The 23797-nt window shown below is 35.1% G+C and overlaps 1 protein-coding gene across 14 annotated transcripts in view; it reads right to left on the reverse strand.

The window, feature by feature from the left end:
- Window positions 1–23797, reverse strand: part of BAZ2B (bromodomain adjacent to zinc finger domain 2B) — a 384776-nt gene that overhangs the window by 229319 nt on the left and 131660 nt on the right. For 12 of the 14 annotated variants that reach the window (XM_087435270.1, XM_087435269.1, XM_087435272.1 and 9 more), the window contains exon 4: window positions 23110–23179. The exons of 1 other annotated variant lie outside the window; for it this stretch is intronic. The gene's annotated coding sequence lies outside the window, so the exon portion shown is untranslated. Of the gene's footprint in view, window positions 1–18532; window positions 18658–23109; window positions 23180–23797 lie in introns of all 14 variants that reach the window. One more of the 14 variants, XM_087435263.1, reaches the window with a different exon arrangement.

Raw genomic sequence — 23797 nt, forward strand, 5'->3', positions numbered from 1 at the left:
AGAATTAAATAGCTGTAGGGGCCAGCCCCGTGGCTTAGCGGTTAAGTGCGCGCGCTCCGCTGCTGGCGGCCCGGGTTAGGGGTCCCGGGCGCGCACCGACTTGCCGCTTCTCCGGCCATGCTGAGGCTGCGTCCCACATACAGCAACTAGAGGGATGTGCAGCTGTGACATGCAACTGTCTACTGGGGCTTTGGGGAAAAATAAATAAAATTATATAAAAAAAAAAGAATTAAATAGCTGTAAAGAATTTGCAAGTTATAAAGACAACTGACTAATTACATATTAGTGCAAATTAATTTAGATAAGTTACTCAAACACATTTGCATTTTAAGCTTTTTTCCCTCAAATTATAAGGTCCTTTATCTCTTATGTATTTTTATACTCTGTCCTGTTCTAAAATAAGACATGAGGTAATATACTAAGGTACATAATATACGAACTAAAAATAAAAAATTGAGAATGAGAAAAATAAGATCAGGCCAAGAATAAGGTTAGTTTCAAAAAGGCATGCCACAAGGCCCTGCACTCTTTTTTACTAGGGGACCAAATATATGGCTTTTAGTCTCCTGATAACCAATGCAAAGAAGAAATGACTGTCGTATGCAGCTTTTGTTTGTTTATATTATTCACAGTATTCATAGATGAAAATGAATCATTTTCTTGAAGGAAACACAGCTCTTTTTGTTACTGAGAACTGGGGAAAGCCATTCTATTGAGTTGTCACAAATATTCCAGCGATAAACAAAATAATGAGTTTTGAAGGACTATTTCTTTAACATCCCTCAGAGACTGGTCAATGGCTTATGCCAACACAAAATAATCAATGACCATTCTATAGATAAGAGAAATAAGGTGAGTTTTACTTGAGCCAGAGTAAGGATTATAACCTGGGAAGGCCTTTTCCAGAAAGTAAGAAAGTCTTCAGGAGAAGCATGATTTTCAGTACAGTCTTATATCTTGTTAGAAAACAGAATACATGTTAAACATGTCCAGGATACATATTCATCAAAGTTTCAAAGAGGTATTCAGTTGCAAATTAGCAGGTCAACATGATCCTGATGTCGGGAAAGGGACTAATATAGGTGTTACCAATAGGGCGTAGGAGGGAAAGCATATATTCTTACCTTAAGAGAGCGCATTCTTTACTTTAATGGTTAAAGGAGATGTACAACGTATGTCTGATAAGCCATAAGTCAGGCTTTTTAGTTCAATCAGTTTTGAACCCGAATAGTTACCCCATATACCTCAATATGTGAAAATCTCTTGTCACACAGTAATTGAGAGCACTTCAGCAGCTAAAACAATATGGTTCAAGTATGTTGCACATAACTTTAATTCAAGGATAAGATATGAAATATCCAGAACAGTATTCTACATGTTTGAGGTAATCCTCCAGAATATTATAATTTTAGAAATCACAACAAATTTTTTAAATTGAGATAAAATTCACATAACATCAAATCCACCATTTTTAAAGAGGTTTTAGTATATTCACAATGTTGTGCAACCCTCGCCACTATTTAATTCCAGAACATTTTCATCACCCCAAAAAGAAACACCATACCAATTAAGCAGTCATTACCCATTCCCCTTATTCTCCCTTCCAGCCCCTGGTAACCACTAATCTACTTTCTGTCTCTATGAATTTGCCTATTCTGGACACTTCATATAAATGGAATCATATAATATGTGACCTTTTGTGTGTGGCTTCTTTCACTTATAATGTTTTCAAGGCTCACCCCTATTGTAGCATATATCAGTACTTCATTCTTTTTTTTTTTTTTTGCTGAATAATATTCAATTTTATGCACATTTTATTTATCAATGCATCAGTTAATAGACATTTCAGTTGTTTTCCACCTTTTGGTTATTATGAATAACACTATGAACACTCACATACAAATTTTTTTATGGACATAAATTTTCACTTCTCTTAGATATATACTTAGGAATGGAAGTTTGGGGTCATATGGTAACTCTATGTTTAACTTATTAACTGCCAAACTGCTTTCCAAAACAGCTGTACCATTTTACATTCCCACAAGAAGTATATGAGATTTCCAATTTTTGACATCCTCGCCAACACTTGTTATTTTCCATTTTTTTAATAGTCATCCTAGTAGATATAAAGTATTATCTCATTGTGGTTTTGATTTGCATTTCCTGATGGCTAATGATGTTGAGCACCTTTTCATGTGTTTATTGCCATGTTTTGTTCACAACTAATTTTTAAAGATTGTCATCTGTTAATAGTTTTCAGATTAAGAGTGATAAAATAAAAGATTATAATTTGGGCAAATGAAGATGGCAGATCAAAACTACCTGGAGGCAGAAAACACCCCTCTATATGATAAGGATCTGTTGTATAACACTAAGATCAACACTAAATCCTCACACTGCCTGTGAATTCTCTTTATCCTCACCATCAGATGTATTTCCTAATTAATGAACAGCTTGTATCCATAAGAGGCATATTGTTTTAACATTCAACAAAAACTGGCAATTGTCAAATAATGAGAAAAAAGGTAGATATTAAAATAGCTTGTAGCGTTTCAAAAGAAACTAACAAAATAAATAGATTACAGCTTGAGAAAGTAAATCATATTTGCACACTCAGTTCTTCACTGATTTTGCACACACACTCAGTTCTTCACTGATTTTTCATGCAGACAAACTTAAAAAAAAAATTAAAAACTCTCTCATTTGGAGCTTTAAAGGCAATGCTAGTTTGATTCTTTCAACAGCAGCCAAGGATATGCCAGTATCAGGATTACTGGTCTGAACTGGCAACATTTTTCATTAAAGTTCTCGGAATAAGAGATCTTGATCACCAAGCTAGTTAACCAGATTGAATCAGGAGCAGGAACTCATGGTAAAAAAAGATGGTGAAAAGAATACTTCTGAGTTGCCCAGTTGTGATTCTTAACCGCCGGAATTTGAAACAAAGATAATACTGAATTTGTTGGGAGAGGAAGCCAAGATCATGAAAAGTTTCTAAGTTTAATCACTCAAATGTCTAAGTTTTATTAAATATAATTTTAATTCACTACCACCAAAGTAAATGAGTTTTATTACATCATTTACTATTTTTTCCTTATATTAGGTTTTCCATGACTTAACCCCTAACGTTACTTGACATGGTCTCTGTTCTACCTAGTGATGCACAGGCAGCATTTACCAAGTAACAATTACTGTGTGCCATGTATTACACAACGAATTATGTCTTGAATTATAATTTCAACACATATTTATTTTTTTGTTGTTTGGCATTTTTTTGGTTGTTTTTGCTGAGGAAGATTTGCCCTGAGCTAACATCTGCTGCCAATCTTCCTCTTTTTGTATTTGAGCCACCACCACAGCACGGCCACCAACAGATGAGTAGTGTAGGTCCATGTCTGGGAACTGAACCCGGGCTGCCAAAGCAGAGCGCACTGCACTTAACCACCAGGCCAATGGGGCTGGGCCCAACCTATATTTGTGATATTATCAATGATCATAAGAATTACATATTAATGCCACCCAGCCTTGTTCTCAAAACAATTAAAAAGATGATTTAAGTGAAAAATAGATTCTTGTTCTCAAACTGCTAGTGAACTAAATAAGCATAAAAGTTGGAATATTTCAGAGAGAATAGTTGCCTTCAGTTTCTAAAAAAATTGTGAAGTGAGCTATTCAGGATGAAATAATGATTGTTTTTGGAGCAATCCAAAGAATAACCAACATAGTGCAAAATGTGCAGACTGTTCTTCCTTTTCCTATCATATACCTCAACAAAATAGGCAAAATTTCAATAAAAATACAGAAACAGATTTAATGCAAACTTCTGCAATTATCCACTTCATCAGCAAGTTTTCTAATATGAAGCAGAAATAATATAAAAAAATACAAATATGTTTGCTTTTTTTAAAGTTGGTAGATTTAGGATTTTTAAAAACAAAACTATATAACAAAAGCTAATGAAATTTCTAATGGTAAATCTGTATTTTTTGATTCAAAATTAAAAAATGAATTTGCTTTTCTAATTGCTTTTCTAATTGCTTTATTGGCACCATATTTCAAAAATGTATATAAATAAAAATTTCATCATTTCCAACAATTAATTCATCTGGGAGATAAAATTTTTTTGTTGTCTACCTTAATCCAAAGAAGCTAGGTCAATAACATTAAGATACAAAAATTGTTCCATGAGAAAATAACAAGCCTTGTGCAGTGTCTGATACGCAGTAGGTTTTCAATACACATCTGTTGAACTAAGCTGTGTAGCTTGTCTGTGCCTCATCTTCCTCTGAGGCACAACACAAGTATGTGGAGAATAAAGATTCTGCTCTTTGGTTTAAAATTTAAAACTTAAAATATTCTTACTTAGACATCAATTTCACTTCAGAAAATGGACAATTTCATTCTCCTATTTTTAATGGGATTTCACTGTACTAGAGAAAAGGGCAGGAGATAAAAAAGTAGAGTAATACTCAATTTGAGATTCTCCCCTATATATCACCCTGAGAGGAGAGTGACCCCACTTTAAATGACCTTTTCCTGTCATTTATAGCCCCAGGACATTTCTTACCCTTTCTCTCTCTGTCTTCTTTCTTTTTGTCAGGCGAAAAGTAACTTCCTTCAGAAACTCTTTTCTAACCTCTGCCACCTGCCCTCCAACTCCAACTATCAGTACTCCTTACAGCCTGGGTAAGTGAGGTAATCTTAATATCCCATAAGATGCTGTGCGTGTATCTATAACTGAATAACTTACCTCATATTGCTAGAATTTTCTTTGTATTAATTTGTTTCCTTTCACTAAACTCCAAGTTCCATAAAAGCAATGGTTATGTCTAATATATAGAGATGCTTGTGGTATAATAAAAAATAAATATTTAGTCTTTGTCATTGGTTCCTGTCACAGAGCTCCAAAAAGCTCTGGAAGTTAAATTTACTGTCTTTGTATGTTGGTGAGATGACTCGAGGGGAAAGGGTGGGTACATAGCTTCAGGATGGGGGCTGGTCACCAGAAAAACCAACCACTCAATTAGAGGGTTAGAACTTTCAGCTCCACTCGGCTCCCCGACCTCTGAAGACAGGAGAGGAGTTTGAGATTGAGTTCAGTCACCAATGGCCAATGATTTAATCAATCATCCCTACCTAATGAAACCTCCATAAAAATCCCTAAATGATAGGGGTTCAGGGAGCTTCGAAGTTAGTGAGCAAATCCACATGCTGGGAGGGTGATGTACACTGACTCCGTGAGGACAGAGGCTCCTGGGTTCAGGACCCTTATGCACCTTACCCTATGCAACTCTTCGTCTGGCTGTTCATCTGTATCCTTTATAATAAACTACAATAGAAAGTATAATACTTTCTTGAGTTCTCTTGAGTTCTAAGGAGGGGTCATGGGAACCCGTGATTAGTAGTTGGGCAGAAAGAAGTGTGGGTAGCCCAGCGACCCCATTTGCAGCTGGTGTCGGAAGTGGGGGCAATCTTGTGAGACAGAAGCCTTAACCTGTGGGGTCTGCAGTTACTCTGAATAGTTAAGAGTCAGAATTGAATTAAATTGTTCAAGACCCAGTTGGTGTTGGAGAATTGGAAAATTTGTTGTTTGGAGGAAAAAAAAATAATACTCAGTACATTTATTTTGGAAAAATGAATAAATGAGAGAAAAGTGAATAAAAAAAGAAGTAAACTATATTTATTTTATTTATTAATATGTATAGTTATTCTTATGTCACTTTTTAGAGTTTGTTTTTCCTTTCTTGCTATTCCTTTTTTAGATAGACAATGCTTGCTTTTACATATTATAATTATTTATAAGCTCTCTCTTTTAAACTCAGTATTATCTTCAAGTTTACCAAAACTTAAACCAAAGTGTATTATTAAAATCGAAATCAAAAACAAAAACCTGATCTCCTCTACGAAAGACAGAAAATTTACCATGGACTGACTTACCTGTCTCCTGAGTTATTTATCATGAGCAACTTGAGAATAAGGCTTGTGTTTAATTAGACTTTTCTTTTCCAGGGATTAACAGAGTGCTTAGGATATGATGGGTACTCACTAACTAGCTGGAAGAGAAAAAGAAATACGGTGAGGAAAAAATGTCAGAAAAAAGACTGGAGATTGGAAGAGAAGAGGGGAAAAATCTTACTAGAAAACTGAAAAACAAAGGAGTATAGGATGGGAGAGGGGAATACTGAATTTGGCCAAAAAATATTTTGAGTGATCATTAAGAAAGTAATTTCAGATGAAAAAATCATGAAAGGTTAACAAGACCGCACAGAGGTAAGACATGAAAGGAGAACTTGTTGCAAGAAATCTGGCAATAAGGGATCCAGAATTGCCAAAATAATCTGGAAAAAGAAAAACAAAGTTGGAGGGCTTATAATTCTTGCTTTCAAAACTTACTAAAGTCTTCCTTTAGCTTATAAAGCTGTGGTACTGGCTTAATGCTGGATATTTATATCAGTGAAAAGGAATTGAGAATCAAGAAATAATCCTTTACTTTGAGCCAGCCCTGATGGCCTAGCAGTTAAAGTTCGGCATGCTCCGCTTCGGCGGCCCAGGGTCGGTTCCTGGGTGCAGAACCACACCACTCATCTGTCAGTAGCCACGCTGTGGCAGCAGGTCACAAAGAAGAACCAGAAGAACTTATAACTATACACAACTATATACTGGGGCTTTGGGAGAGAAAAAGGAAGAAAAAAGGAGGAAGATAGGCAACAGATGTTAGCTTAGAGCGAATCTTCTCCTGCAAAAACAAAACAAAAATAACCCTTTACTTTTATGGTCAACTGATATTTGACAAGAGTGTCAAAACAATTCAATGGGTAAAGAATGTCTTTTCAACAAAAAGCCCTGGGACAACTGGATATCCACATGCAAAAGAATGAAGTTGGACCCTTACATCACACTACCCACAAAAATTAACTCAAAATGGATCAACAACCCAAATATAAGAGCTAAAAACATAAAACTTTTAAAAGAAAATATAGATACAAAGCTTCTTGACATTGGATTAGGTAATGATTTCTTATATATGACATCAAAAGCAAAAGCAATCAAAGGAAAAAGCACAAGCAATCAAAGGAAAAATAGATAAATTGAACTTTATCTAAACGTAAAACTTTTGTGCTTCAAAAGACACTAACAAGAAAGTGAAAAGACAACCAACAGAATGGGAGAAAATACTTGCAAATCATATATCTAATAATGGAACTGTATCCAAAATATATATTAAAAACTCTTAAAACTCAATAATGGAAAACAAATAACACAATTTAAAAATTGGCAAAGGATTTGAACAGACATTTATCCAAAGAAGATATACAAATGACCAACAGGCACATGAAAAGACGCTCAACATGATTAGCCATCAGGGAAATGCAAAATCAAAACCACAATGAGAAACTACTTCACACCCACTAAAATGGCTAAAATGAAAAAGAAAATAAGTTATGGTAAAGATGTGGAAAAACTAGAACCTTCAAACACTGCTGGTAGAATTACAAAATATTGCAGCCACTTTGGAAAATATTTGGCAGTTCTTCAATAAGTTAAACATAGAGTTACCATGTCAGCCAGCAATTTCATTCCTAGGTACATACCCGAAAAAACTGAAAACTTATGTCCACACAAAAATCTACATGTAGGGGCAGACCCAGTGGCATAGTGGTTAAGTTCACATGCTCCACTTCAGCGGCCAGGGGTTCGCATGTTCGGATCCTGGGCGTGGACATACGCACCACTCATCAAGCCAAGCTGTGGCGGCATCCCACATACAAAATAGAGGAAGATGGGCACAGACGTTAGCTCAGAGCCAATCTTCCTCAGCAAAAAGAGGAAGACTGGCAATGGATTTTAGCTCATGGCCAATCTTCCTCACCAAAAAAAAAAAAAAAGAGCTACATCTGTATGTAGGTTTTGTACATGAGTGTTCACAGCAGCATTATTCACAATTGTTCAATATTCATAACTATTCAAATGTCCATCACTGATAAATGGATAAACAATATGTGGTATATCCCTACAATGACATTATTCGTAATACACAATTACGAATCATATATTCATAATACTGATTCGAGTATGACGGAATACTGAGTCGTAATACTGGAAATACTGATACATGCTACAACATGAATGAACCTAGAAAACATTATGTTACATGAAAGAAGCCATTCACAAAAACCACATATTGTATGGTTCCATTTATATGAAATGTCCAGAAAAGGGAAACTGATAGAGATAGAAAGTAGAAAGTAGTCACTAGTGCCTGGGGGAGTAGTAGATAGGGAGTGACTTCTGGTTTATATGCAATTTCTTCATGGGGTGATGAAAATGTTCTAAAATTACACAGTGGTGATGGTTACACAACTCTGTGAATATATTAAAAACCACTGAATTGTATATTTATCTAAAAGGGTGAATTTTATGATATATGAATTATCTCTCAATAATCTTGTTTTTAAAAAAAGTGTTGAGACACGTAGGAGATACTGAGAGGCTCCAACGTATAACTAATAGAAGGGCAATAAGAAAGAAATGGAGGAAATGATAAGGAAGCAACATTTCAAGAGTTAACAACTGAGTATTTGCTAGAACCGAGGAAGAAATACATTTCTCAGATTGAAAGTACATTTTGTGTCCCAAGAAGGATAAATAAAAATATATTTACATCTAGACACATCAAGATGAAACTGCAGAACATTAGGCTAAATAGGAAATCAGACAAGATGTCAAAGAGAAAAAGACAGATTACCTCATAAAGAATAAGAATTAACCTAATGACAGACTACTCCTCAGCAGCAACAGAAGCCAAAACACAGTGAAGTAATAGCTTTAAAGTTGCTTAAAGATTAGTTTATTTTTTCTTATTTTAGGGGAGAGTAACTTTAATTGTTGATACTGTTTATTTTTTTAATTAACTTTTACTTATTTTTATTTTATTTATTTTTTTTGCTGAGGAAGATTCACCCTGAGCTAACATCTGTGCCAATCTTCCTCTATTTTGTATGTGGGTTGCCACCACAGCATGGCCGCTGACAAGTGGTGTCAGTCCATGCCCGGGAACCAAACCTGGGCTGCCGAAGTGGAGTGTACTGAACTTAAGCACTAGGCAACAGGGCTGGCCCCTGTTTATTTCTTAATTATTCATTTACTCATGTTTTTAAAAATCCTGAAACAATTTTGCTACTTCACGTTTTTCTAGGAAATAATCCATTTTATGTAAGATTTCAAATTTATGGGGCCGGCCTCGTGGCTTAGCGGTTAAGTGTGCGCGCTCCGCTGCTGGCGGACCGGGTTTGGATCCCGGGCGCGCACTGACGCACTGCTTCTCCGGCCATGCTGAGGCTGCGTCCCACGTACAGCAACTAGAAGGATGTGCATCTATGGCATACGACTATCTACTGGGGCTTTGGGGGACAAAATAAAATAAAATTAAAAAAAAAAAGATTTCAAATTTATTGAGATAAAGTTGTTCATTTTATTTTGTTACATTTTAGGTGCATGTGATTTTAGGATGGTTATATCTTCATAATTCTTGATGAGAGCAACCTCTTATCATTAATTTCTGTCACCTCTGAAAACATTCTTTGCTTTGATATGAAATTATCACTTTGTCTGAAATTAAAATAATCAATCCAGAGCCAGCCCTGATGGCCTAGTGGTTAAAGTTCAGCGCCCTCCACTTCAGTGGACCAGGTTGGGTTCCCAGGTGCAGAACCACACCAGTGACTCATCTGTCAGTAGCCATGCTGTGGCAGCGGCTCACATAGAAGAACTAGAAGGACTTACAACTAGAATATATAACTATGTAGTGGGGCTTTGGGGAGGGGATAAAAAAAAAGACAAGAGGTTTACCTCCCTCTTGTATTTGATGTAGCCAGCAGCAGGTCAGCTGCAGCTCTGGAAAACAAACAAAAACAACAACAAAACAAAAAACTTCTTATCCAGTTTAGTGGAACAGTAAAAAAATTTCTTTAACATGGCAACATATTAATAGTGACAAATAATAATTAAAATGAAGCATTCCCAATAGGGTCAAAAAAAACACTAAATGTTTGTTGTTATAACTTCTATTTAATATTGTCCTGTAGTTCCTACTCAATGAAATAAGGTAAGTGTGTAGGATTTTCAGCTGGCAGTCCAGCTGAAGTCCCAGTCAACAACCAGCACCAACCACAAGATATGAGCAAAAATATCTCCAGATTGTTCTAGCCCACAGCCATCAAGCCACCCCAGACTTCAGGTTGCTCCATCTGAAGCATGTGGAGCAGAGACAAGGCAACCCTCCTACAGCCTGTCTGAATTCCTAACACACAGAAACCATGAGACAATAATTGTTGTTTTAAGCCACTAAGTTTTGGGTTAATCACTGGAACAAGGGAACAATAGGGAAAGACTTTTAAAAAAGAAAAAAAAAAAGCATAATCATGAAGTAAAAAGCTAACTTTGACTAAATTAGCAATTTTAAACTTCGATACAACAAAGGCACTTTAATCAAAATGAAAAGACAAGGCATTGACTGAGAAAAGACATCCCCAATGCCTGTAACTGTCTAGAATATATGTAGAATAAGAAATAGACAACCTATGGGGGTTACCAGAGGGGAAAGGGGGAGGGAGGAGGTCAAAAGGGATAATTCGGCACATGTGTGTGGTGATGGGTTGTAATTAGTATTTGGGTGGTGAACATGATGTAATCTATGCAGAAATAGAAGTATAATGACATACACCCGAAATTTATACAATGCTATAAACCAATGTTACTGCAATAAACAAAAAATTTAAAAAAATTTAAAAAATTAAAAAAAATAAATCCTAAAAAAAAAAAAAAATAGACAACCTAATTTTGAACAAGAAAATGAACAGGCGATCCACAAAGAAGAAACTTGGATGACATATGACATGAAACTTAGTAAACATATGAAAGATGTTCAACCAGACAACTGGAGAAATAAAAATAGCAATTAGCTATCACTTAAAAACCAGTCAAGGGTCAGCCCAGTGGCGTAGTGGTTAAGTTCGCGTTCTGTGCTTCGGCGGCCAAGGGTTCATGGGTTTGGATCCCGGGAGTGGACCTAAACACCGCTTATCAAGCCATGCTGTGGCAGGCATCCCACATATAAAGTAGAGGAAGATGGGCACGGATGTTAGCCCAGGGCCAATCCTCCTCAGCAAAAAGAGAAGGATTGGTAATGGATGTTAGCTCCCCACCAAAAAAAAAAAACAGTCAGATTGGTAAAAATTTTAAGTCTGATAATATCAAATTCATTCAGAAGCAAAAGAAATGGAAACCTGCATGCATTTTGTCATGGCAACTGCCCCCCTGCACAATGATGTTGTCCAGAAAAGCCAGGGAACTATGGTGGAGAGAGCAGCCCCCAGACCTTGCGCCCCAGATATGCAGACATAAAAGGCTTGGAGGTCACCTGGGAGTAGTGAAAGGGACACCCTGAGGGATGGGTGGGTGCGGTCCACCAGCAGCCATGAGGTCAGAGCTGTCCTAAGTCACAACACAGACATGTGGAATGTTAACTGTACAACCATCAGAGAGCAATTTGTCAACAGCTAATCATTTCAAGGTGCAAATACAGTTCTAAATACATACCCTTCAGTAATTTCCACAGCTATGCATAAGAAGACAAGTACAAGAATGTTCCTGTGACACTTATAGTGAAAAATTATAAACATCCTACATATCCATTATTAGGATAATAGATTAATTGCATTATATTCATACAATGAAACACTGTTTAGCAATTAAGATGAATGACTTATGATAATCGAATAAACATAAATTAAGCTGAAAAACAAAGATTAGTGAAAAAAAGCAGGTTGGAGAATGATACATATAGTATAATGCTATATAAAGTTTTCTTTTTTATTTTGCCGTATAATTAACTTTATAAGGTTTTAAAATATGCCAAATAATACTGCATAGCATATACATGTGTAGTACAAAAATGTACAAGCACTTTCATAGGAGTGATCAACATATATCTCTCTTCTGTGGAGAGAGAGAAGAGAGAGCATGGGATTGCTAGGTTATATATGAGGTTTCAAGTGTATCTGCTTTTATCTATTTAAAATAATAAGTTAAAGCATATGTGGCAAAAGGTTAACATTTATTAAAGGAAGATGGTAGGTATAACAACGCATTTTCGTTGTATTATTATTATTTTTGTGTGTGTGAGGAAGATTAGCCCTGAGCTCACATCCGTTGCCAATCCTCCCCCCTTTTGGCTGAGGAAGATTGGCCCTGGGATAACATCTGTGCCCATCTTCCTTTACTTTATATGGGATGCCACCACAGCACGGCTTGATGAGCAGTGCGTAGGTCCGTGCCCAGGATCTGAACCTGCGAACCCTGGGCCGCTGAAGCGAAGCGAGCGAACTCAACCACCACACCATCAGGCCAGCCCCTGTATTATTTTATGCTCTATGTTTGTAATGTTTTAAAATTTTTTTAAGTTTTAAAAAACATGTGGAGAGGTTAGGGGCTTGAGAAAAGTGAAAATGACTTGGAACCTTGACTGTGGAAATGTACTAAACTCAGTTTACTAGAAATGAATGATATAATTGCCAGTAAAAATATAGTAATTGGACAGCATAGACGCAATTTATAGAAAGATTCAAAACAGTCCTATTTTAGACAGATGTTTCCTTGATACATTTAATAATGTTTTATTTACAAAACATTCTACTTGAATTTCTCTGCCCTAGACAATGAAGTTAGTCAATTGTATAATAATCAAAGACAAATCTCTGAAACCACAATATAAATTTATACAAAAAACTATTTTATTTCTCTTACCAACTTTTAAAGTTACCTCTATTCTAGATGACACATCTCTTTTCAAGGATACAATAAGTAAAATGCAGTGGATTCTGAACACCAATATTTGAATGGAAAATGCTTGGATTTTATTAACTAACTGACACAATTTATTTATTTTTTATTTTTAAGATTTTATTTTTATTTATTTTCCCCCCAAAGCCCCAGTAGATAGTTGTATGTCATAGCTGCACATCCTTCTAGTTGCTGTATGTGGGACGCGGCCTCAGCATGGCTGGAGAAGCAGTGTGTTGGTGCACACCTGGGATCCGAACCCGGGCCGCTAGCAGCAGAGCGGCTAAGCCACGGGGCCGGCCCAACTGACACAATTTAAAGGAGATCTACGGAAACCCTCTTAGGTGTTCCAAATTCTAAACTTTGAAATTACTGTATAACTTCAGGCTGTACTGAAAATGATTAGAATTTAATAAAAAACAAAAACTCACCTTTTATAATGGCCCTACGCTTAACAGAACTAGAACCTACACCTCATATCTCTGATCTTCAGAGTCTAAGCTTTACAGTAATCACCTGATCTTTCAAGTGGGTATTGTTAATTATTCTCTACTTTTGAGGGCAGGGAATGTGCTTTGTGTCTCGGTTTTCCCAGTACCTAATCTATAATAGCTGTTCAATAAATAATTATTTGTTGAGTGAATGAAATGAATCTAGCCCCTAGCACAGACATAGTCTCAAAATCTCTGCAAAGGTTGTAGAGCCAAAGCAACCATTGTAGGACAGACTCATTAGCTCTTTTAGTTTAAGATTTAGGAAGTTATTTAGAGGGGTCACCTATCCTCAGGAACTCTACTCTTTATCCTATTCCCCTAATATCTCAGGCAGTAAGCAAACCATTTTGATCTAAAATTCCCTTGATGGTAGAGAGCCAACAGATAGCTCTTTAAAATATAATAAAAAATATATACAATATTTATGTGGGAATGATCACACTTCATAGACTAATTATGATTCAGAAAACCTTCAACATTCATTGCTAATACGGTAATGAGATGATGAGGACTGAGAGACGGTCACTGGATTTTAAAAAGAGAATATAACTCATGACGCACAAAGGACTATTTCAGTAGAGTAATGGGAACAGAAAGCAAATTATCTTTTATAAATATGATAATAAAAATAATCTAGTTTGGATTTCTTATATTTAGAGACTATGTGACCAATTCTACTGTGTTAATACCACAATAAAGGAGCAATCATTATAGAAAAGAAAATTCTACATATCTATATAATAAAGGTCAAGATAAAAGGTAAATTATTAACTATTTGAGGTTATTATATTACACATGCATTTTGATAAGACAGGAACATTAAAAGCATAACAACTTTTTTTAAAAGTATAGCAATTTGTTAAACAAATGTCTTTTATTTTTCTGATTTTTGTCCTGAAACAGGAGGAAATATTAAAATATTTTAAGAATGCTGATGACTAAAACTCCAAATTGCAATCAAGGTGGTAGGTGAGAAGTAAACAAAAGTAATAGTATATCATCATAGGAGAAGCAAGTCAATATAGAATAAAATTTATGTACTATATTATCTACTAATTAAAATATTGATGTTAATAATTATCAAATAACTACTAACTATTTTTTAAAGATGCATTATATGTACAGGACTATATTCTGGGCAACTAGTCTCTGACTGAGTTCACAAGAAATATAAAACCTAGGTCTACCATATGTTCTTTTTTTTCTTTTTTCATTGTGTTAAAATAAACGTAACATAAAATTTGCCATTTAACCATTTTTAAGTGTACAGTTCAGTGGTATTAAATACATTCACATTGTCGTGCAGCCATCACCACCATCCATCCCCATAACACCATATATTCTTTTAAGAACACCCTTTAATAACATCCTGATTGTATGCAGTACAACTAGTGAGTAAAAGGGCAAAGCAGAAAGAAAGTTCAATGAGTTAATTGCAATGAATGGAACATAAAAGTGGTCACTTACAATGCAAGTATTCTGTAGTATTCCGGCCTGGAATGTGTAACCTGAATATAACCATGAGGAATTATCAGACAACCCCAAATTAGGAGCATTCAATTAAAAAGTAAGTGAGGAGGGGAATATTTTCTTCAAAAACATCAATGTTAAAAACGATAAAGAAAAGCTGTAGTAGGAGTTACAGATTAAAGGACACCAAAGAGAAATGACAATTAAGCAAAACTTGATCCTAGACTGGATCCTGTATTGAATGGAAGAAGAAACATAAAGGACGATAATTGGTTAACTAATAAAAACTGAAATATGCACAGGGGATTGGAGTTTTGTAAAACTTTAAATTCTTCTGAAGATGATAACTGTACTTTATTCTTAAGAAATACACACTGAAGCATTTAGGGATAAAGGGCCATTACTCTCAAATGATTCAGAACGAAAAAAAAAAGGTTAATTTGGAAAAACCAATAGAGGCTATATGGGTGTTCTACACTTTTCTTATTCTTCCAAGTTTTCTGAAGTTTGAAATTATATACAAATAAAGTTAAAAATTGTGCTTAATTAGGTAGAAGCTATGTATAGAATTCTAATTCACAACACTAAAGAATACAATTATTAACATATAGCTCTTACAAAAGTAATTTTTAAAAAAATACAAAAAGTACATGTAATTTCAAAGTACTATCAAGCTTATCACACCTAAATTGTGAACAACGTCAGATCAGTGCCTTTCACGAAACTAGATAAATATAATGGGGTTAGTCACGTCAGGACATTCTGTATCTTGGTCAGTAATTTTGATTAAAATTCAGTACTTGTGGGAAATTACCTCTAGCAATGTTTGTTTGTAATGTTATAAATGCTGAAAATGTTTTCTGCATCATTGAATTTAGTTCTCACTGATTAACATTTTATGGGTCAAAATGAACGGGTTTTCTGTTGACTCAGTCAGTGTGGTGATTCACAAACATAATTCAATAATGGCAGAATGAATAAAACATCAACTTCTATGTCTGATATTTATGAGATTCGGTACATTATTTTACTTTTATTCTATCCTTTTAAAATTATTTTATCTTACTTTTGGTTTATTTTTTCCCTTGCTGCTTTGTTTTAATTTTTCAGTAGACTTTTAATTTTTTCCTTTCATTATTTATTTATGTATTTTTGGTGAGGAAGATTGGCCATGAGCTAACATCCGTTGCCAATCCTCCTCTTTTTGCTGAGGAAGATTCGCCCTGAGCTAACATCCATGCCCATCTTCCTCTATTTTGTCTTAATGGCTTGATAAACTGTGTGTAGGTCCACGCTCAGGATCCTGCGAAGCACAGGCCACCAAAGTGGAGCATGCGAACTTACCCACTATGCTAGTGGGCTGGCCCTTTCATTGTTTTTTTTTTTTTTTTTTTTAAAGATTTTATTTATTTTATTTTTTCCCCCCAAAGCCCCAGTGGATAGTTGTATGTCGTAGCTGCACATCCTTCTAGTTGCTGTATGTTGGACTCGGCCTCAGGATGAATGGAGAAGTGGTGCCTCGATGCGCACCCGGGATCCGAACCCGGGCCACCAGCATCGCAGCGCACGCACTTAACCACCAAGCCACAGGGCCGGCCCTGGCCCTTTCATTGTTTTTTAATCTTACTTTTCCCTTCAACTTACAACTTTTATCTTATTTATTATCATTAGTTTAGTCTCAGTTAATAATGATGAGAAGGAAGCATAGTAATATGGTTGACATATGAGCATGGTTGCTTGGAATCCTTTTTTCCAACTGCTTCTATATTGTTTCTACAAAATCTGAGCCTTAGTAAATTAGAAGTTATACATTTAGACAATTCATTCTTATAATATTAATGTACTTAAGCAGATACCATACTTAGACTGCTACAGGAGTGTTGCTTTCTCACATTATATACCATCCTTGGTTTTTGTCTTATATAACCATTAGATAAGGTTTTTGTCTTATATATCCATTTGACCCATAAACAATATATAAACAATATAATATACTTTCTAAGACGGTGAATGAGACTTTATATTCACGGAAGGGCTTAATGCCCTCATTTAATTACAGAAAAGCTGCAGGTAGTAAAGAATCTTCTGAAAGAATTCCAAGACTGTCTCCTGTAATTGCTTTATAGCATCCTAGGTCAAATGTGTTCCTACCTGTATGGAATTTTACAATTTATGAAAAGAATTTACACATATTTTCATATTACTTCTTAATATATCAGTGAGCTACATAGAGCAAGTATCATCGCAGAAAAGGAAATGGAAGCTTAGAGAAAGATTAAATGATTTACCAAAATCATACAGACAGTAAAGTGACAGACCACAGAGGACTTAAACGCCAATGTGTCCCAAACCTAAACACCTGGAAGGACTTCTCTTGGTCCTATGATAGGAGATGGTGAAGGGAAATATAAAAAGTGGTTATACAGAACCAAAGCAGCACTGTGTGACTATCCTACTGGATCTAAATCATCAAAATTATCTCTATAATATCTGCTGGATACCTCATAGAACGATAGGCACCTCAGCACTTCATTTTGTGCTGCTCTGCAATAAGCAAACATGTTCTACTTCCAAAATTTCTACTACACCAAAAATGCGGAATCAGATGGTGATTTCAAAAGCTTTTTGTTTGGGGCAGGTATGGGAGAACCAACAGGAGAGCAAACAGTAAATAATGTTATAATATGCATCAGTTCTGAAATCTTTTAAGATTAGCTCCTCATTGAGAAGTTTTTAGCCTGAATCATTGTAATTATAACCCAGAACCAAGAAAATGAAGGATCAAATGTGTTAGGAACAAGAAATGAAGACAGAAGAGAGCCACGGAAAGATTGGTTCACTACACTGGGATATGCCTACCCTTGCCATTGATCAAAAGTATTCACTGTGTAGAAGCACAGCTGGAAGAGAATGAACATAGCCACTCCTCAGCCTTTACCTTTGACCCAGATTCCAAAGAGTGGTTAGGGTTTGCTCTGATCATGGGGCGTGGTTTGGAGGGAGAATCTCTCAGGTTGGCAATATATAAGGAGAAACACTATAGGAGAGATAGACAACAATCTTCCCAGATGACACCAAGTTCCTGGCACTTGACAAAAATGGTCAAAATATACCAGAAAAAAATAACCAACAGAAGAATTCTGAAATAAATGAACAAAGATGAGACGTCTGCCCTAAGAAATATTAAAACTTATGCAGCTAGCAATTAAAAGTGAGGTACTGAGGAAGAAATAAGAAGATGAAAGAAACAACTGAAACAGTGCAAAAATAATCCTGTGAATTCATTTAGTACATATTTAAAAAATGGTATTTCAAATTAGTGAAAAAATGAATAATTATTCAATAAATACTACTGAGACAATTGGCGGGAATTTGGGATAAAAATTAAATTGGATCCATAACTCACAATTCCAGATTTCCAAATCAGACTAAAACAAAACCATTTTAAATTATCAGCAGAAATATCACCTTAGCACAGAGAATGACCTTCTAGACGTGGCAGCTGTGTCAGAGACTACTCTTTACCCCATCAATATCCATTCTCCTCTTTAGCTTGGTAATAGAACTCTATCCCCCACAGCACCATACAAAAATCCAAATGTTAACCCGTCAGCTGTTAATTTCATTTCCCAATGCTTTCTTGTGGCCTTGTGACTAAGTTCTGGACAACCTGATATGAATGAAGTGATTTGTGCAACTTCTAGGTTATATTCTTAAAACAGGCCTACCTTCTATTTCTTTCTCCTCTCCTGCTGCTGGGAGAAAGTAACAACTAGCATAGCCACCGTGGACTCTCAGATGAAATTCACATGGTAGGGATGACAAAGCCAATCCTGGACTACTCCCCTCTGGACTGTTATGTGAAAGAGAGATAAAGTTTTATCTTATTTAAGCCACTGCAGTTTTGGTTTCTTTTGTTATAGCAGGTTACCCTATATTCTAACATCAAAGCTATAAATCATAGAGGAAAAGAAAGATAGATCTTAGCACTTATAAAATGAAAATCTTTCACATGGAAAATGTATACACTTAAATTTATACAAAGTTATTTATACAAAGTTAAAATGTAAACAAAAAATTGTGAAAAATATATTTCCAACATATGTGGCAAAAATTTCATTCTTATAAATAAATAAAAGACATGCATCCAAAAGAAAAGTGGACAAAATACATGAGCAGGCAATTCCAAAGAAAACATAAATACCAAAGAAAACTGACACTATGATTTATTTACCTCTAATATTCTAATAAATACAGACCCAAATAAGTTATAATCTTTTCTTTATTAGATCAGAAGGATTAAAAGTGTGGGAAAAGGTGAACAGTCTTACAGTTAATGGAAATATAAATTAGTACAACTTTTCTACAGGGAAATCTACCAAAATAGATAAAATTTAATGCACATACTCATTGATCCAATAACTCCACTTCATCCTAAGAAAATAATCAGACACACACACACATACACTTCTCATAGCAATATCTATAACAATGAAAAACTAGAAACTTACATTTCCTGAAATAAGAGATTGGTTAAACAAATTAGAGTATATCCACAAAACAGAACATTCTGCTGCCATTAAAAATGATGTAGTTTGATATGTTATGATACAGAAAAATATTCACAACATGTAGTTGAGTGAAAAACAGGTTCACAAAATAGAATGCATAGTAGGATATATATGTGCATAGTGGTAAAAGAAAAAGTAAAATAATTCACAACAAAATATTTAGTAATTATCTCTGGATGGTGAGATTTCTGTATTACTTGAATTTTTTTTTAAACAAAGAACATAGCATACTCTTAAATACAGAAAAAAAGAGCCATTTTCAGTTATAAACAGAAATACAAAGGGAAGGAGATGTCAATATATCAATTTCTACAGAGAAGTCATGCATGAGAATTTAAAAATGCCCACATAGAATTTAGCAATGGGTAATTGTTAGGGACCTTCCTTGAGAAGTTTCACTCAAGTGATGAGAGTAAAAGGCAGATTTCAGCAAAGTGCAGTAGTAACAATCATTTTCAAGGTTACTTTCATCTCCATCCCCAAACTCCCTCAAATCTATCAAACTATTACTATAACCTTCAACAGGCTTTCAAGATTCAGCAGGGCTATCATCAAAGACCACATAGTCTAAGTCTACACATCTTTCCCATCCATCTGCCTCAGTCAAAATTAACTACTTCTTTCTCTGTGGTCCTACAATACTTTGTATATCTGTTTATAGATATCTATGGTTATTATTTATATTTATATACATACATAATGTGTTATTCATATTTCTACAAGCTCCCATCATGTTATATGGTCCTTGGTCCTTGGTATCAAGCATAGAGTTATTCATGTCTGTTTCTCAAGCCTCTTAAGCACACTATCTTTCATACAGCCTAGGCACTCAGCTGACCACCTACAACTTTGAACTTAGTTACAGACACTCTAAATCACTGTGATAAATCTGAACCTCTTCTAAAACAAAATTAAAGAAAAAGTTCAGAGAGTGAAATCAAATGAACTAAGCAAGGAATGGCTGCTTTCCTCTGAATGAATGAAAGGGTTTCCTATAGCTACTACTTTCTATTTCAGGACAGTCTGCACAAGGATAATCAACTTCCATGATTGGCTATATTTCAGTATTTTGTTTATTCTTAAGAATCCATTAATTGTACGCATGACTAGGCAATAAAATTAAACAACTAACCAGCAGTGAATGATCACTGGAATGTGTTTAGAGACTCTGTCACCCATCTACTCTTGAAACTTGAGAATAAGTAAACACTACATAGAGTCATCTGACTTGACTTCATTACATTTTACTCTAGACTATCACTGTATAAAGTACCTGAACCAAAGCATTGACCTTTATGAAAAAGTTATGAACAAGTGTACCATATTTCCAGAAATTATGAACCGCCTTCCTTCTTGAAGCCTGCTTGAACCAATAGAGTTCTCAGAGATTTCATTCAGCTGTAAAGCTATATAGTTATTGCCAAACTAATCTTAACAAATGGACACATTTTTACCATTTTATCATTTCTGTTCTGTATAGTACATGAAAGCACTGAACTCAATAGCATTTTAGTTCAGATTCTAAAAATCTACATGTTTATGATTTGATGCAATACTATTTAACTTTTCATTTCACCTGCATGTATAAATTCAGCATAAAATTCCAGAAGGACACTGGACTCAGGAAGAATACCTATGTCATTGTTCACTATACAACTACTTATTAGCTGTGAAATGAAAAGACTGATCACCATATAACCATATAAAGAAAATATGGTAGAAAAAATATTTTAAATGTTCAAGAAGAGAGAATAAAATAAAAATGGAAAAGAATGCAAGTAAATTCAATTCAACAGGCATTTACCAAGTGCTTTCCATATTCTAGACACAGAGTTATACATTAAGGATATAGTCATGCACCACATAATAACTTTTCAGTCAACTATGGACTGCATATACAACAATGGTCCCATAAGATGAGTACCATAAGCCTAGGTGTGTAGAAGGTATACTATCTAGGTTTGTCTAAGTAGTGTAGGAAAGGAAGACATTTTCTTATACCCTTCTAGGTTCTTCTGGCTGGTCTAAGAATTAATTTGACATGAGACAGATTAACAGGAGAAAAATAAACAAAAGTTTAATAACATGTTTACGTGGGAGAAACCCAGGAAAACCAAGTAACTCGCCAAAATGGCCAAAGCCCTCACCTTAAATACAATCCTCAGCTAAAGACAAAAGAAGATGTTGGGAGTAGGGAGGGTCAGGGACTTCAAAGGGAAGAAAAGCAATTCACAGGTAGATGAACAGGAGCAAACATCTGATAAACAAACGTCTGGCCACACAGAAACAGAAGAACAGAGAAAAGCCCAACAAACAGGATTTTATAGGTTCTTTCCTATCTACCACCTAGTCCATGGTATGCTAAGGTGATAGCTCCCTTCCTGAGACAGGTTTTTTATCTGAATTCTTTTAGGCAGTTAAGAGAGAGGTAAGAAGAAAAACTTGCTCAGTGTTTTGTTTCTTAAAAATAATCAGCCTAAAATAATCCTTATGTTAAAAAGACACATTTTGGGGTGGCAAATTTTGTTTCCCTTCAGTACACTCTACGATGTTCATACAACAACGAAATTGCCTAATGACGATTAGAATGTATCCCAGTCATTAAGAGATGCATAACCATATAAAGGTGAATAGATAGAGGAATTCATTAAGTTGAGATCACTTAACAAGCAAACCCAAAAACAGGCAAACACCCAATACCCCAAATGAGATAAGTAAAATTGCTGTTTAGGGTTGAACCATAGCATTTGCCACTAATTAATTTATAAACCTCTCTGTGTCTAAGGTTCCTACACATATAACAAGAAATGCATACTCTAGATCTCCCACTTCTAAAATTCTAAGAGTCAAAACAATGTTGACAGACTAGAAATTGGGACAGCAGGCCCAAATCTCCAAAAAGTGTAATTTTATATGTATTTCATTAACATGATTATGAAACCCTAACAGTGATACTAGTGTGCACTTAAGAATATCAAAATTTCAAAAGATAAAAATTTTAATATGACGGGATACAAAAGCTCCAAAAATACATCCAGATCTAAGGGAAGAATCCCCACGTCTTCCCTCATTCATAGAAACTACTTTTAGACTACATGAAGTTAGGAGGACATTAAGCTGAAATCTACAAATAATAGCCTAAAATGCCAGGACCAATACTCACAAACACTAGTAAAATACATTTTTCCTTTAAGATTTAGAAACTCACTAAATTCCTGAAAAACAAACAGCTTGAAAATATTACCAAGTCAGAAATTAAATTACACTCATGACATATATTCAGAAGTTCAACTAAATCTGGCTGGCCTTACTGAGAGTCATTACAGGAAATCTGAATTTAATCTTGGATTTACCATAAATTAGCTGTGAAATCTTGGGCAAGTTACTTAACCACATCTCAGTTTTCTCAACTGTAAAATGGAAAATATAGAACTTATCTCATAGGATTCTTGTGAGGATAAAATGAATATATACAAAGTCCTAATAGTGGAATACCAATACGAGCAAAAGATGTTAACAGATCATTTACAGAAAAAACAAAAGTGACCATTATGTGAAAATATATTAAATCTCACTAATAATCAAAGACAAGCAAATTTGAACAATCTTGAGCCATCATTATACACCCATCAGATTATCAAAGGTTTAAAAAAAACAACAAGGTACCCCAAATTGACTAAGGTATGGCAGCAAGTGCATTTACATATAATTTTAGAGGCAATATAAATTGTTACCTTGTCTGGAAAGCAGTTTGGTAACAAATACCAAAATTTTGATCCAGCAATTTCTCTTTTAGGAATTATCCTGTAGAAATAATCACAAGGGTATAAAGTTACATCTACAAAAAATGTTCAAGATAGAACTATTCATAATTTGGAAAACTTTGAAGTCATCTAAATGTCTATTAATGGGTATTAAGTTATGATATATCTATAAAATGACTTTGCAGTCATTAAGAAGTGATTTACAGTCTCTATATTCATCAGAAGAAAAGTGCTCCACAACATCCTTTATTGACTAAAAAGGCAAATTACAGGGGCTGGCTGCATGGCATAGTGGTTAAGTGAACGTGCTACGCTGCTGGCAGCCCGGGTTCAGATCCTGGGCGCCCACCGATGCACCGCTTGTCAGGCCATGCTGTGGCGGTGTCCCATATAAAGTAGAGGAAGATGGGCACGGATGTTAGCCCAGGGCCAGTCTTCCTCAGCAAAAAGAGGAGGATTGGCATGCATGTTAGCTCAGAGCTGATCTTCCTCACAAAAAAAAAAAAAAAAGGCAAATTACAAGCCAACAGAGTATGACCTTGTATTTATAAATGTGTGTGCATATATTTACAGACAAAAAAGTTCAATGTCACTACAGTGTTAAAGTGGTTACCTCCAGACTGTAGGATTTTGAGTGATTTAACTTTCTTATATAAAC

This window comes from Ceratotherium simum, chromosome 9 (assembly GCF_057802395.1).
Source record: "Ceratotherium simum simum isolate JZ-2026a chromosome 9, ASM5780239v1, whole genome shotgun sequence".
NCBI classification, from domain to species: domain Eukaryota; kingdom Metazoa; phylum Chordata; class Mammalia; order Perissodactyla; family Rhinocerotidae; genus Ceratotherium; species Ceratotherium simum.